The sequence below is a fragment of the Echinops telfairi genome, unplaced genomic scaffold (genome assembly GCF_000313985.2).
Source record: "Echinops telfairi isolate 266 unplaced genomic scaffold, ASM31398v2 ScPeMD7_7457;HRSCAF=8495, whole genome shotgun sequence".
In the NCBI taxonomy this organism is placed as follows: Eukaryota; Metazoa; Chordata; class Mammalia; order Afrosoricida; family Tenrecidae; genus Echinops; species Echinops telfairi.
The window spans coordinates 45,551,574-45,564,329 of record NW_022111357.1 but is presented as its reverse complement, the minus strand read 5'-3'; positions in this window follow the sequence as shown (position 1 = coordinate 45,564,329).

Below are 12,756 nucleotides of genomic sequence, written 5' to 3'. Positions count from 1 at the left end.
AGCAAAATGACCGTGAGGAAGTAGCAATGAAAGTAATGTTACGGTTGGGGGTCACCACCCCATGAAGACCTGCATCAGGGTCACGGCATGAGGAAGGTTGCGAACCACTGTACTACCAGCTCTCCACAACACAAGGGGGACAAGAAATGATTAAAATGATGCACCGGACGCTGGTCCCAGCTGGAGCACTTTCGGGTGACTATGGCGAGCTGAAGGCCATTTCAGTCCGCCTCTGACCCCGAGGGGGTGCACATCAGCCTCCGAGGGGCTGGCAGCCAGCCTAGAGGAAAAGTCCCTACAACAGCAATTGCTCATTCAGCTCCCAGAGCCGGTCCAAACTCAGCCCTCCCGGCCTGGCCCAGGCGGCTGGGCCTGGCCAGCCTCCACCGTGGCTGCCGGGCTCTTGGTTGGCCTGGGCTTACCTGTCTTTTAATCTCCCTCCTCAGGGTCTCTGCCCCAGCTGTGCCCTGCCCTTTCCTCCATCTGATCCCCACTTCTAGAAGCTTCTCTTCCTTTCCTTCTTGAAAGGAGACTGTCTAAGAGGGGTCGGATGGAAGAATCGTGACCCAGAGGGAAGAAACAGAACGGAATTTCAATGTGTCATGGAATCCAGAGTTCCTGGAGCCCTGGAGGCTGAGGGAATGTTAGATTCCTCGGGTGGGAAATACCTCGGTCCTGGCTTCTCACCAGAAAGCATTCACAAGGAACAAGTCTGACATCTGGTTTGTGATCCATGTGAGTTTCTATAAAGGATAGAAGAAGTTTCCGGTTTTCCTCCGGCACCCTCAGGGCACTTCACACCCACACTAGCAACCTGAGGCCAGAAGAACCACAGCACCGCTGGGAAAAGAGGGTGGTGGGCTCCCCATTCTGGCTTTTTAGGGCCCTCCGCTGGGAGGCGTGGTCGAAGGTACTGGTTGACCCCATTGGCTGAATTAAGCCCACCTGGCCTAGTTTGGGGCCCACCCAGGTGTACTGGCTTCCTGGCTCCAGGGCCTGAATTCCCTGCCTCTATTCTTGATCGGCTTCCACCTTCCAGTAAGGGGGAAGGGAGACCTTGGCATGTAGGGGGCAAGCCCTGGTTTCTGCCTACCTACCATGAGTCCCGAAAACGATTGCCTTACATATTGAACTCATCTCCAAGCCGTACACCACACGTATCCCCTGAAGTCTTCTTGGCACCAAACAGTAAGTCAAAAATACCCCAACCCACCGGCACTCTGTTGACCCCAACTCATTGTGACCCCGGGGGGCTTCTGAGGCTGTCCGTCTTCATGGGAGCAGGCAGCCTCATCTTTCTGCTCCTGGAGTGGCTGGTGGTTTTGAACTGCCCACCTGATGGTTAACAACTCAGTGTCTAGCGCCTTAACCACACAGTAGGTTGGCCTCATTAGTAAGGACTGTCTGCCGAGCCTGCGCTCTTTTAAAGAACTTTCCAAAGGCAGCTGAATGGTCAACAACACCTCCAAAGTTTTCCGGAGAAGCCCAGGGGACAGTGGGGCTATGTGAACGGGGAGGAACAGTTAGGGAAAGGGGGTGGGAATGATGCATGCACAGGGAGGAATCACTGAATTAGGATGTTTTGCTGTGTGTGTGTTTCCACCCACCACAAAATGACAATTTTTTCTCTGTGAACAAGCGGTGCGAGCCAGTGGATGGAAACCCCCGCCTCTCACGTCAGCATAGAGGAGAGAGACCCATGGGGCCACCGAGCCGGGATCTGTCAAAGACCAGAAAGGCCAAGCCACCTGCCCAAAGTCACACAGCAGGAAACAGCGGTCAGGATTCGAACCTGGCTGAGGAGCCCTGGTGGCAGAGATGTGGCGCCGCGGTCCCTAACGTCGACAGTTCGAAACCACCGCATGCTCCTTGGGATAAAGACCAGGCTTTCGCCTCTCACACACTGTTACAGTCCTGGACACCCGTGGGGCAGATCCACCCTGCCCGTCTAGGGTCCCTATCAGTCTGCCTTGACGCCACACATGGAAGCTCTTCTCCAAGGCTGGGTTCTCCCACGGCCCAGGGGTGGCGCCCCTCACCCCGTGGGCCCTGCCTCGTTTCCACTCTGACTCACACCTTAGAGGTTCATGGGGTGGGGGCTGGGGAGGACTGAGCAAACTTGAATCCATCGGTCCACAGCCCAGCCCCAGCCATGTCCGCTCCTGGCCTCGGTTTTAGGGTCTGTAAACCGGGCAGTGCAACGTGATGTTCTTGGAGGCTCCTGACACATCGTTCCAGCTGACACTTCCCCCTTGGGACTGATTTCCCTGCTCCAGGAAACCCCAAGTTCACCTGCGCATCTTTGCCGGAGTTTTTCCGCCCTTCTCTGGTGCTGTGGTTGGGCTGCATCCTCCGGAACGCTGTGCGGGATCCACGCTCTGTCCCTGCATCTGTGCTCCTGGTTAGAACAAGGCTTTGCCTATGCCCACGCGGGGCTCCCTGGAAAGGTTGGGGCTTCGAACCCAATCACCTGCGAGAAATGAACAGCGCGCCTTTGGCGCCGAGAGAAGCAAGCGTAGTGGGGCGAGGGCAGATGTCACGCACGTGCAGGGATCCCCAAGGGACCGAGGAATCGAAGTTGAGCGTCCAGGAGCTTCCCTCTGGTCTAGGGACAACCTTTCCCCAGGGCAGGCGCCCTGTCTGTGGAGCTCAGGTCTCCGGGAATTGTGGGGAATCTGTTCTTTAAAAGCCATCCCCCCAGGGGTGGGGGGGTGGAGTGCCAGCCCTAGGAAAGTAAGGTGGGGGGGCGCCTGTGAGGACTGAGGGGCTAGTGAGGCCGTCATGAGCCACCAGAGGCTGAAGGCTCCTTCCCCGAGTCTGGAGCGAGGGTCACCCTGCCCGCACCTGGACTGAGAACCTGTGCCCTCCAGGAATGGCGAGAGAGCAAGCTGGTATTAGAAGCCACTCTCTCACCGTCGTCACGAAAGAGGAAAGTAGTGACTGGTGGCCCTGGTCTCAGAGTGAAAGACAGATACAGACTCCCCAGCCCTGTACCCCGAGAGGACTCTCAACCTGAGGTCATGGGTAAGGGCAGGGGCCCTGGAAGGCTTCCCGGAGGAGGAGGCTTGGGATTAATAGGGATGACTAGGTGCTCCTCAGCAGGGGCCACTTCCAAGTCAACTTACCTCAGGGCAGTCTCCTTGGCAGAGACAACAAAGGGGGCATGGTGGTCAGCTGCAGCCAACCAGGCCAAGCCTGGCAGCTGGGGAAGAACACCCCCATGTCTGGCTGGAAAGCGGAGGTGGGCAGGGATTTGGTGAAGTCCCAAAGCCTCGCAGCTGAGTTGGGCTCCACCCCCAGGGCTGGCTCCAGCCTGGGGACACAGACAGATGACAGGCAGGAAAAGTCCCACTGTAAAAGGGGGTGCCCCCCCCTCCCATGGACCCACAAGCGTATAAACTCTGGATTGCTTTGTCTCCTACCAGGTCCATGCTGGCCTCCAGCCAGGGTAAGAGCCATCAGGTGGGTGTGGAGGGGGGTGGGGTAGGTTCTCTGAGCTCCTTTGGTCAGGCCTAGAGCCAGCAGGAGGACCTGAGCCTGGAGGGACTCGGCTGGCCTGGGCCCGTGCTGTGTCACTTTGGTTGACTCCGCTCCAAGCAAGCGTGACAGGGTCATCGAGGACGTGGGTCCCTGGCCACTGAGCTCATCGCTGGCCTGCTGCCTGTGGCCCCGTGCCTTCCGGCTCATCCATGGCTGCCCATGAAGTCACCGGACAACAATTTGGGGGTTGTGGCGCCAGGTGGGCCTGCAGCCAGCCTTCCAGAATGTGGTGCCGGGGAAAGCAAAAAGGGCCGGCCTCCCAGGAGCTCCCCCTCACGTCCCCACCTCAGAGAACGGAAGCAAGGGTCCAGGCGAAGGCTGGCCCACCGACGCACCCCGCAGCACCACTCCCAGCGGTCGGAAGAACCCAAGCGTTCATCGGCGGAGGCATGACTTCACCCGAGGAGGGCACAGCTCAGAAGCAAGGCCCCTTCGGCTGACGCGGATTCCATTTGCTGCCGAGCAGAATGGCTTCCGTGGGGTTTCAAAGCCGTGATTTGTGCTCCTTGTGGAGCTCAGACTCTTCCTCCCGAGAGGGGCCCAGTGGGAATACGATTCAGCCGGGAAGAAGGAAGGAAGCGCTGGCACACGCTACCCAGCCGGTGCACCCCAAAAACCATCACGTGGGGTGAAGACAGCCAGACAGCGAGAAGCCCCCGGGAGCAGAAGACGGCGTTGGGAGGAGGACGTGGAAGGGGGACGGATGGATTTGCCGACATCTCCATCCACAGACAAATGGAGAGAGACAAAGAGTGGATGGGTGGTTGCCTCGGGCTCGGCTGTCCTGAGACTCTGAAACCCGAGCTGGGGCGGAGAGGGGCTCACGGGGAGCCAGAGGTGACCCGAAGATGGCCAAGGGCTGCTGGGACCCCTCGCAGGTGGAGCTTTGCTTGACTGCGTTTCTGCACGGCTTCCCACGTGGAGTGTTTGTGGCAACGAGGACCGAGCGAATCTAGCGCTGCCGTTGTTTCTCAGCAGCCTGGGGCTGCATCACAGTTCGGTCATTCTCACACGTGGCGCGTGGTTTCCCGATCCCGTCTGGTCTGCACGGGTGCGTGCGATTTGAATGGCATTGCTCCCTAACGCGAGCCTTCTATTGGTCGCCTGTCGTTGGCCTGGGTACAAAAAAACGAATCTCTCCCAGTCAGCTGACCAAGTAGCGGTGATCCAAATTTCCTGGCTGTGGGCGCTTCATCAGCCTGTTGGAACTTTTCCGTGGGGATTTCCATCGATTCCTGGAGCCTCGTCTTTTTGGCGAATGCCTTCAGTGCGGCTTGGACTTCTTCCTTCAGCACCACTGGTTCTCCTCTTGAAAGGGTCGGCTGTTGTGGGATACAGACGGATGCCCCACCCCCAGGCTGCCCCCCCCTATAGTGTAGCCAAGCCTGAGACCCTGCTGGCTAACTCCTGGATCAGTGTCCATGCACTCGGAGGTCAGCTGCTTAAAGGTTCACTCCCTGAGGGCTACCAGCCATCTAGAGCAATCAGACTGTCCCCCCCTAAGTAGGGCCCACTCCCTTCTGATAAGGACAGTGGCTCATTGCCCTGAAGGAGAGCCCACAGACAAGGCCACTCAAAGAGGGTCAAGGTGAGGCTGCCATCTTGAATCTAGGGTACGCCCATCTGGTCACCACCCATCTTGTCACATGTGTGCCCCTAGCTCGTCCCCTCCTCTCACGTGTATGCCAATTGCACAGCCCCTTCCTGGGATGCATGTGCTCACCTGTAACTAGGGGGTCTTGCATACTCGCGGGGTGGACCTGGCTGCTGAGATCATGGGCATTGGGGAGGTGAGCACTTGCATGCCTTATCTTGCCTGCTGTCTCTGTAGTTTTACCCTCAATTACACACCCGCCCCTTAGACCCGTTCGGTTGTGGGGGCTGGTACCCCCCACACACAACCTGTCAACTAGGTCTTTTTGGTGCAGTGACTCTCTGTGTTCCTTTCATTTTCTTTCAATGTCTCTGTATCGTTCAGAATTTTGCCCATAGCATCTTGCAATATCACTACTTAAGGCTTGACTTTTTCCCTTAGTTCTTTCGATCCGTGTAGCAGTCCATGGAGAGGGTGCCGGGAGAGTTTCAGGGTGGATTCAAATGAGGACGTGGAACAAGGGATATGAGTTGCTGATGACAGATGGATGTTGGCTGCCATTAGAGAATACCGGAACATTGTTGACTTGTGTTTTATTGACCCCACCAAGGCAGTCAACGGTGTGGACCACAACTAACTATGGCCGTCCTTGAGCAGACTGGGACTCCAAGGACACCCACCACCTTGTGCTCCTGAGGCATCGAGGCAGTTATCAGGAAGGGTCAGCCCCTGGAGCCGGCCATCATGCTGGGTGAAGCAAGGTGGTCAGGAAAAGGAGGAAGCCCCCAATGAGATGGTGTAACGTGAACTTGTTCAATAAGGCTCTTCTAGCCACAGCCTTTGTATCTCCCAGCCAGTGAGCGCATGACTCCCACTGCCATTGAGTCGATGCCGACTCAGAGTGACCCTATAGGACAGGACAGAAGGCCCCTGTGAGTTTCTGAGACTGGAGCTCTTTGTGGGAGTGGAAAGCCCTCTCGTTCTCCCACTGAGCGCGTGAAGAGCGTGTAAGTAAAGTGCAGAGGACTCTAACCGGGGATCGGTCAGTTTTGCCATTGCTTTGGGTACCAGTGTAAGCCTTCTCAGAGGCAGGAAGAGGGAGCCCATGATGGAGAAAGAAGAGCCACTAGCAGAGCGGGGGGTGTGCGACCCCAGACTGAGGGTGGAGGCAGCAGAGGCACTGGCGGGGGCAGCAGCCCAGACACCATAAGACAGGGCAGAGGAGCCGAGCTAAGAGGCAGAGCAGTGGGCTTCCAGGTCCAGGGAACAAGGCGGAGACCAAGGGGCCACGTTAGAGGTGGGGGCCAGAGAGAGCCCTGCCTGCCAGCGTGGCTGAGAAGAGGCCTTGCAGACAGAAGACCTGTGTCCTTAACATTTGGTAACCTGTTAGCGTCCCCAATAAAGCCCCGTTTACCCCATCTTGTCTGTGAGTTCGGGGTGCCATGGGAGGGATGGTTGGCATCAGACAAGGAAAAGAAGGGTAGAGGGTGGTGGTGGAAACATGTGTGAGCCCGGCCTCATGACCATTGGCTTTGGGTGGGGTGGGGGTGGAGTCACCCTCTCCTTTCTGTCACCAGAGGATGTCAGACGTGGCCTCCCCATGCCGTTTCTGCAGATGGACTGACGACCGTGGCTGCAACAATGGACTCCTCATAGCAGTGATTGTGGGGGGCACGCAGGGCCGAGCAGTGGACAGAGGGTCACCAGGAGCTGGGACTTACTGGAGGACCTCTCGTCACCACGGACAGGACTTGGGGAAGAAGGGAAGGAGAGTGACAGGCAGTGGGCGTGGCGTCTCTCTTGGGAGCCTGGAATGTTCCGCAGTGACCTGGAAGGTGGTGGTGGGCACCCACTATTGGGAATGTGCTGCTGGCCATGGGATGGCTCAGGATCAAATGGCTTCTGTATGTGGAGGCACCGTCCTGGGAGAGGGGGGACAAGAGACACTGACATAAAAATGCCCCCATGGGAGACAGGAATCGGGGGTGGGGGGGGTGAGGTGAGTGAGTGATGGTCTGGGGGCCAGTCCTCCCAGGCTTCCCATCCCCCACCCCCAAATTCTGAAGGATCCCAGGCATCTGGCCCAGAATCAGATGGGCCTGTGTGAATAGCTGGGAGGTTGCCATGGTAATGGACCGTCCACCCAGCTCCCCACACTAGCCCTGTGGTGGTGTTCCAAGCCAGCTATCCAATTAGTGGTGGCATCTAGTTTTTGCTATTGATGTTAGAGGGAGACTGAGGCAGAGTCCCCCCTCAGACACCACCACCACCACCCCACACACACACACCGGGCCAGCCCTAAGTCATGGTAGACTCCCCTTGCCTGGCTGAGTCACCCCAACATTTTTTCATTCACAGGACCTCCTCCACTGGGGCCAGGAAACCCAAAGCAGCCATCGCAGGCTGTCCCAAGAGCCATGCAACTGGGCGGTGATGGGAGGTCTAGGTGCCCAGATGAAAGCGCCTACTGTGTGCAGCCCTTTCCTATAGCAGCCCAACGCCCAACTCACGGGGCCACTAGGCCCCCGTTATTAGTCAGCAACTCGGCTTAAACTTGTCGGCTCTACCTCACAGCGACCCTGTAAGGCAGGAGAGAACCGCCCCTCTGGGTCTCTGGGACGGTAACTCTTGACGAGAGCAGAACGCCTTCTTGTTCTCCTTCCGGGCAGCTGGTGGTTTTGAACAGGTGACTGTGTCATCAGCAGCCCAGCACGTATCCCCGCTGCGCCGCCAGGGCATAAGGTTGCGCGGGTTGGAACCGGCCTGATAGCACCTGATCATAACATAGCCAGTTTCCACTGGCTCATTCCCTGGTGGTGTAGTGGTTACCCGTTGGGCTGCTAGCTGCAAGGTCCCCGGTTCGAAACCAGCTGTTGCTCCTCAGGAGAGAGAAGGGGCTTTCTACTCCCCCAAAAGAGTTACAGCCTCAGAAACCCACAGGAGCTGCTCTACCCTGTCCCTTAGGGTTGCTATGAATCGGCATCGACTCCATGGCAGTGAGGTTCAGGGGTGGCACTCAAGTACTGAGCCCTGAACCTAGACGAGAGGAGCTTCAAACCCACTCAGCTGCACTGCGGAGGAGAGACCTGGCAGTCTGCTTCTGTCAAGGTTACAGCCAAGAAACAAAGAGACACCCCCACCCCCCCCACCCCCGCCCAGACTACAGCTCTGCTCTGACGCTGGGGTGTCCCCGTGGGTCAGGACAGACTCGTGACAGCAATAGGGTGGCTTTTTTCCTTAGGTCACTGATCTCTTGGGACCAAATGACCCTAATGTTCTCACTTCACAGAAGAGGATACTGGGGTTCAGAGCGGGGTCTCAGCTTCTCCAGGACTTCCACCTCTGCCCCACAGTACGGGAGCTCCTGGAACGTGTATTCTGCGTGCAGGCCTGCCCCCCACAAAGACCACAGCCAACAAGTCCCAGAGACTATAAAGGCCAAGTCAGAGCCACAACCGGCACAGCCCAGTGGGGGGGTGGGAGTGGGGGGATGGGGCAGCCCCCTTCTCCAAAGCCCAGGCTGTTCCTGCTGCCGCCGGGGGTGGGGCCCCAGGAATGCCCCAACTTGCTCCAGGTCTGGACACTTTCAAACTCCAGGAGTGGACCAGAATAAGCAGCAGGATAAAGGACCCCTCGAGGCCGGTGCTGCCCGAATACTGACCCCAAGCAGGAAGGGGGATCTCAGACAGCCCCCGAGAAACCTCTGAGGCTGCTTCCCCTGCGTGCAAGGGGGGCGGGAGCTCCCGGTTCCCCTTCGGGGCTGATCAGGTTGATGGAGGTTCACTTGCTGCCAGGCGGGGCCAGGCTCCGCCAATATGGACTGATTGGGATCCCAGATGGGGAAACCAAGGCTCGGAGTGGCCAGTCACTGTACGGAAAAACCACAGTGCTTAGAGAAGCCCGGGAAGAGGGCGGGTGGGGAGCGTGGAGAGAGGAATGACGTCAGACAGCAGAGGCCTCCCCCCACTTCCCCCTTCCAGGGACTTGCCCAGGCTGGTTCTGAATCTGATGCAATCCCTATCAAGCTGCCCAGGGCATCCTCCCCTCCCCCCGGAAGGGGTGGGAGGGGCTGTAGAAAGGGGTGCTGTCTGTCTCGAAGGTGCTGTAATCCTGCACGGATTCACCTAATTGCACCTGTGCTGTACACTGCTCTCCCTCTCTAGGTTTAGAACTGTGGCGGGGCTCACTGAACCCCCACCCCCACCCACCACCCCCGCCAGGAATCCACCAGCCTTATGGTCAGAGGGCCTAGAGGCGAAGAGTTCCTGGGATTTAGGCGCCCTGGGAGGCCTGGGAACATTCATTCCCCAGTTGTAGGGGCAGAGACACTATGGTGGGCACACTGGGGGCTGGATCCCCAGCGCAGGCACTAGGTAGGCCTTTAACAAAATGGTTAACTGTCAGAAGGAGGCCAAGCCGGCGTCTGAATCTAGGTCCTATCTATCTATAGGAGCCGCGGTAGCATAGTGGTTATGCGGCCGGCTGCTAACCGCAAGGCCAGCCACTGGAACCACAAAGGGCTCTTTTGGAGCAAGGCGGGGCTTTCTACCCCCATGGAGAGTGACAGTCTGGGCATAGCCCTGCTGGATGCTCACCTGCTTGAAGAGATCACTGAAGATGAGGTGCCACAGCAAAGCGTGGGGAAGAAAGCAGATGGTGCTGAGCTATTGAAAAGACTAGCTTCTGGGGTCTTAAGGGCTGAATTCAAACAGGCAGCCATCTAAGTGCGGCTCCACAGAGTCCACCTGGAAGGCGCATACCAGCCTGTGCGACCTAAGGATGTTAACTAATAAAGTCCAAGTCCAAAGGAGGGAATGGTCCCAGATTTTAAGTTGTGAAGACCCCATTTGCAGAAGGCTATGTATGGATGACACTGGGAGCCCCAAATCCATTTGCAGGGTCCCTACATGGATGTGCCCACTGACCACAGTCAGGGATGTGAACAGCCTTGCTCTCAGACAGAGTGTATTTACGACTCGATTATGGCTGATGTAATTAGGTTGCAATGTAATACCTGATCATCCGATCTCCCTTATGACCCATGTTTAATATTTCCTGCTTTTTTTTCTTGGAGGCATTTTCCTCCGGTTTATTTTAATATTGTTGGTTGTTTCTTTTATATATGTGCATATCAATATATCTGCTGTCTTTTTTTAAAAAATGTTTTCCAGTACATGAAGTCCAGATAGGAAAACAGAGACAGTAACTGGTGTATGTAATGGCTTATTGGGGACAGGGCAGAGGGTGGAGAGGTAAGAGGGAAATGGGAAGCAAATAATGAATAAAAGGAATGTTCTAGAACTGATTGTAGTGATGTTTACACAGCCCTTCTTAATATGACTAAACAATGGAAGTGCATGAAGTATGAATTATAGATCTATAACACTATTTTTAAAAAGTTGCAGTCTTAAAAACTCAGAGACAGTTATCACCTGTCCTGTAGGGTCGCTGGAAGTTGGCATCGGCTCGATGACAGGGAGTTTGTTTTACACACACACACACACACACACACACACACACACACACACACACACGGTGCACATACATGTTCATCCCATCAAGGATTTACCTGGAAGCCAGAACTAGATGCTGCCTGACTCTCTAGCATCAATGGGTCCTGATGGACTAGGAGGAAAATGTGGAACAAAAATCGAATTCTGAAAAACCCCAGACTGAATGCACGAAGAAGACTAGAGGACGCCCCAACACCGCCCCGAGAGATTCTTTAAGTCTTGAACCCAAACTAGCCCGAGGGTAACTGAGCAAAACCCGTGAAACCTTAGGGGGCAGTTCTATTCTGTCCTACAGGATTGCCACTGGGCTACACTGGGTTTGGTGACTCTGGTCGGTTTTGTCATACCCCCCACAAACACACCAGGCTGGAACAAAGTTTGCCTTTTACAGAGGCCACTGAGGCTCAGACATGGGCCCCAGCTTCTAAAGCACTGCGGCACACACCACCCTCTCCCCCCCATTCCCAAGGCACCTCTGAGGCCCAGCCCAGCTGTGGCTGCCAGAGTGTTTATTCTGCACGCAAGGGTGGGCAGGGTCCGGAAGGCGGAGGCGGACAAAGTCCGGGGACTATAAAGCGCCGTTCGGCAGTGTCAGGTCATTCCCAGCTCAGATCACAGCCAGCACCACACAGCCATGTGCTGGCTGGGACCGCATCTTTCTCCCATGCTGCAGCTGCTGTTGCTGCTGCTGCCGCAGCGGGGCGCCGTGTCCTTGGTGCCTGCGCCCAGCTCTGGCCTCTCCGAATTTCCAGACACACTCCAAGATCTGGACGCTTCTAGATTGCGAGAGATGCGGAAAAGCTACGAGGCCCTGATGGACCAGCTTCGGATAAACCAGAGCAGGAAAGAGTCTAGCCCGGACAACAGCACCGGATCTGTTGTCCTGATTCTGACACCCAAGGGTGAGTGAATTCTTGGAGTGCCCTGTGTGAGACATTCCACCTCTAGCCACATCTAACCCGAGTCAGAGACCTAGGCCCACCGCTGACCCTCAGTTTGCCCACCGCGAACTGTGTAGTAATGCACAGTCTCTGATTCCAGCTGATAGAGATTCTGGCAGCACCGCTGGCAGCCAGATGTCAGCCCCGTAGTAACCAAGGGGGGGCCATTATAACCACTCCCCAAGCTGCCATCGACTTTTCTAAAGGAGAGCACCCCTAGAACGCAGGGAGCAAGCAGTCTGGTTGGCGGATGGTGAGTGGGGACAATCAGACCAGGACCAGGTGGGAGGAGAGAGGCTTGCCACACCTGTCTAGGGCTGGTTCGAATATGACACAAACAGGACCATCTAAGCACAAGACAGACGCACGAGTTGCCTTTGCTGGGCTTTTCCCATCTCCGCGGTCCTAAGAGGCCGCCAGGGCTCAGGGCCTGGGCCGGGGGCTGCGCGGGGACCGGAGGGGGCTGAAAGAGGCAGGGCTGTTCCTAGGGTGAGCCCCCAAATCTACACCAGTCCCTCTAGGTGAGCTGCTCGCCCTGAGTTGAGAGACTGAGGAAGGGCCTTCAAACCACAGCCTCCCAGCACCCCTCCAGGCATGTACCAGAAATATGGGATGTAGGAACCCTGGGAAAACGGGGCTCATTTCCCAGATGAGGGGGCCAAACCTAAGAGCATCGAAGCCGCTTTCCCCAATCACAAAAGTTGCCTCCCCAGCCCAGGGCACTTGAAATCCAAATCCGACCCCGGTGGATGCGGACTCAAAGCCACCAGGGGGGCCGAGTGGACCTTCAAGGAAAAGGCGGCGCCAAGTTTTGAGTTTCGGTCCTTAAACATCTTAATTCACTTATTCCTTCGAAAATCCCTGCGGAGATTCCAGCGGGGGTGGGGGTGGGCGTGGGGGTGACTCCTCTCGGGGGGGAGGAGGAGCGGCAGGTATGGTGGGAACAGGGCGGGGGGCGATTCCTCGTAGAGGGGTAGTTTGTGCAAAAGCTCTGCGGCGGGGCACGGCCCGGCACCCAAGCCCTCGTAACCCGTGTCCTCTCCCCCCGCAGTGCGGCCCGGTCCCGGAGGCCACGTGCAGCTGCGCATCTCCCGGGCCGCCCTCTCCGCGGGCCGCCTGGCCGCGCTCCGCCTGCACCGAGCCCTGCTCCGCCTGCCCCCCACGGCCT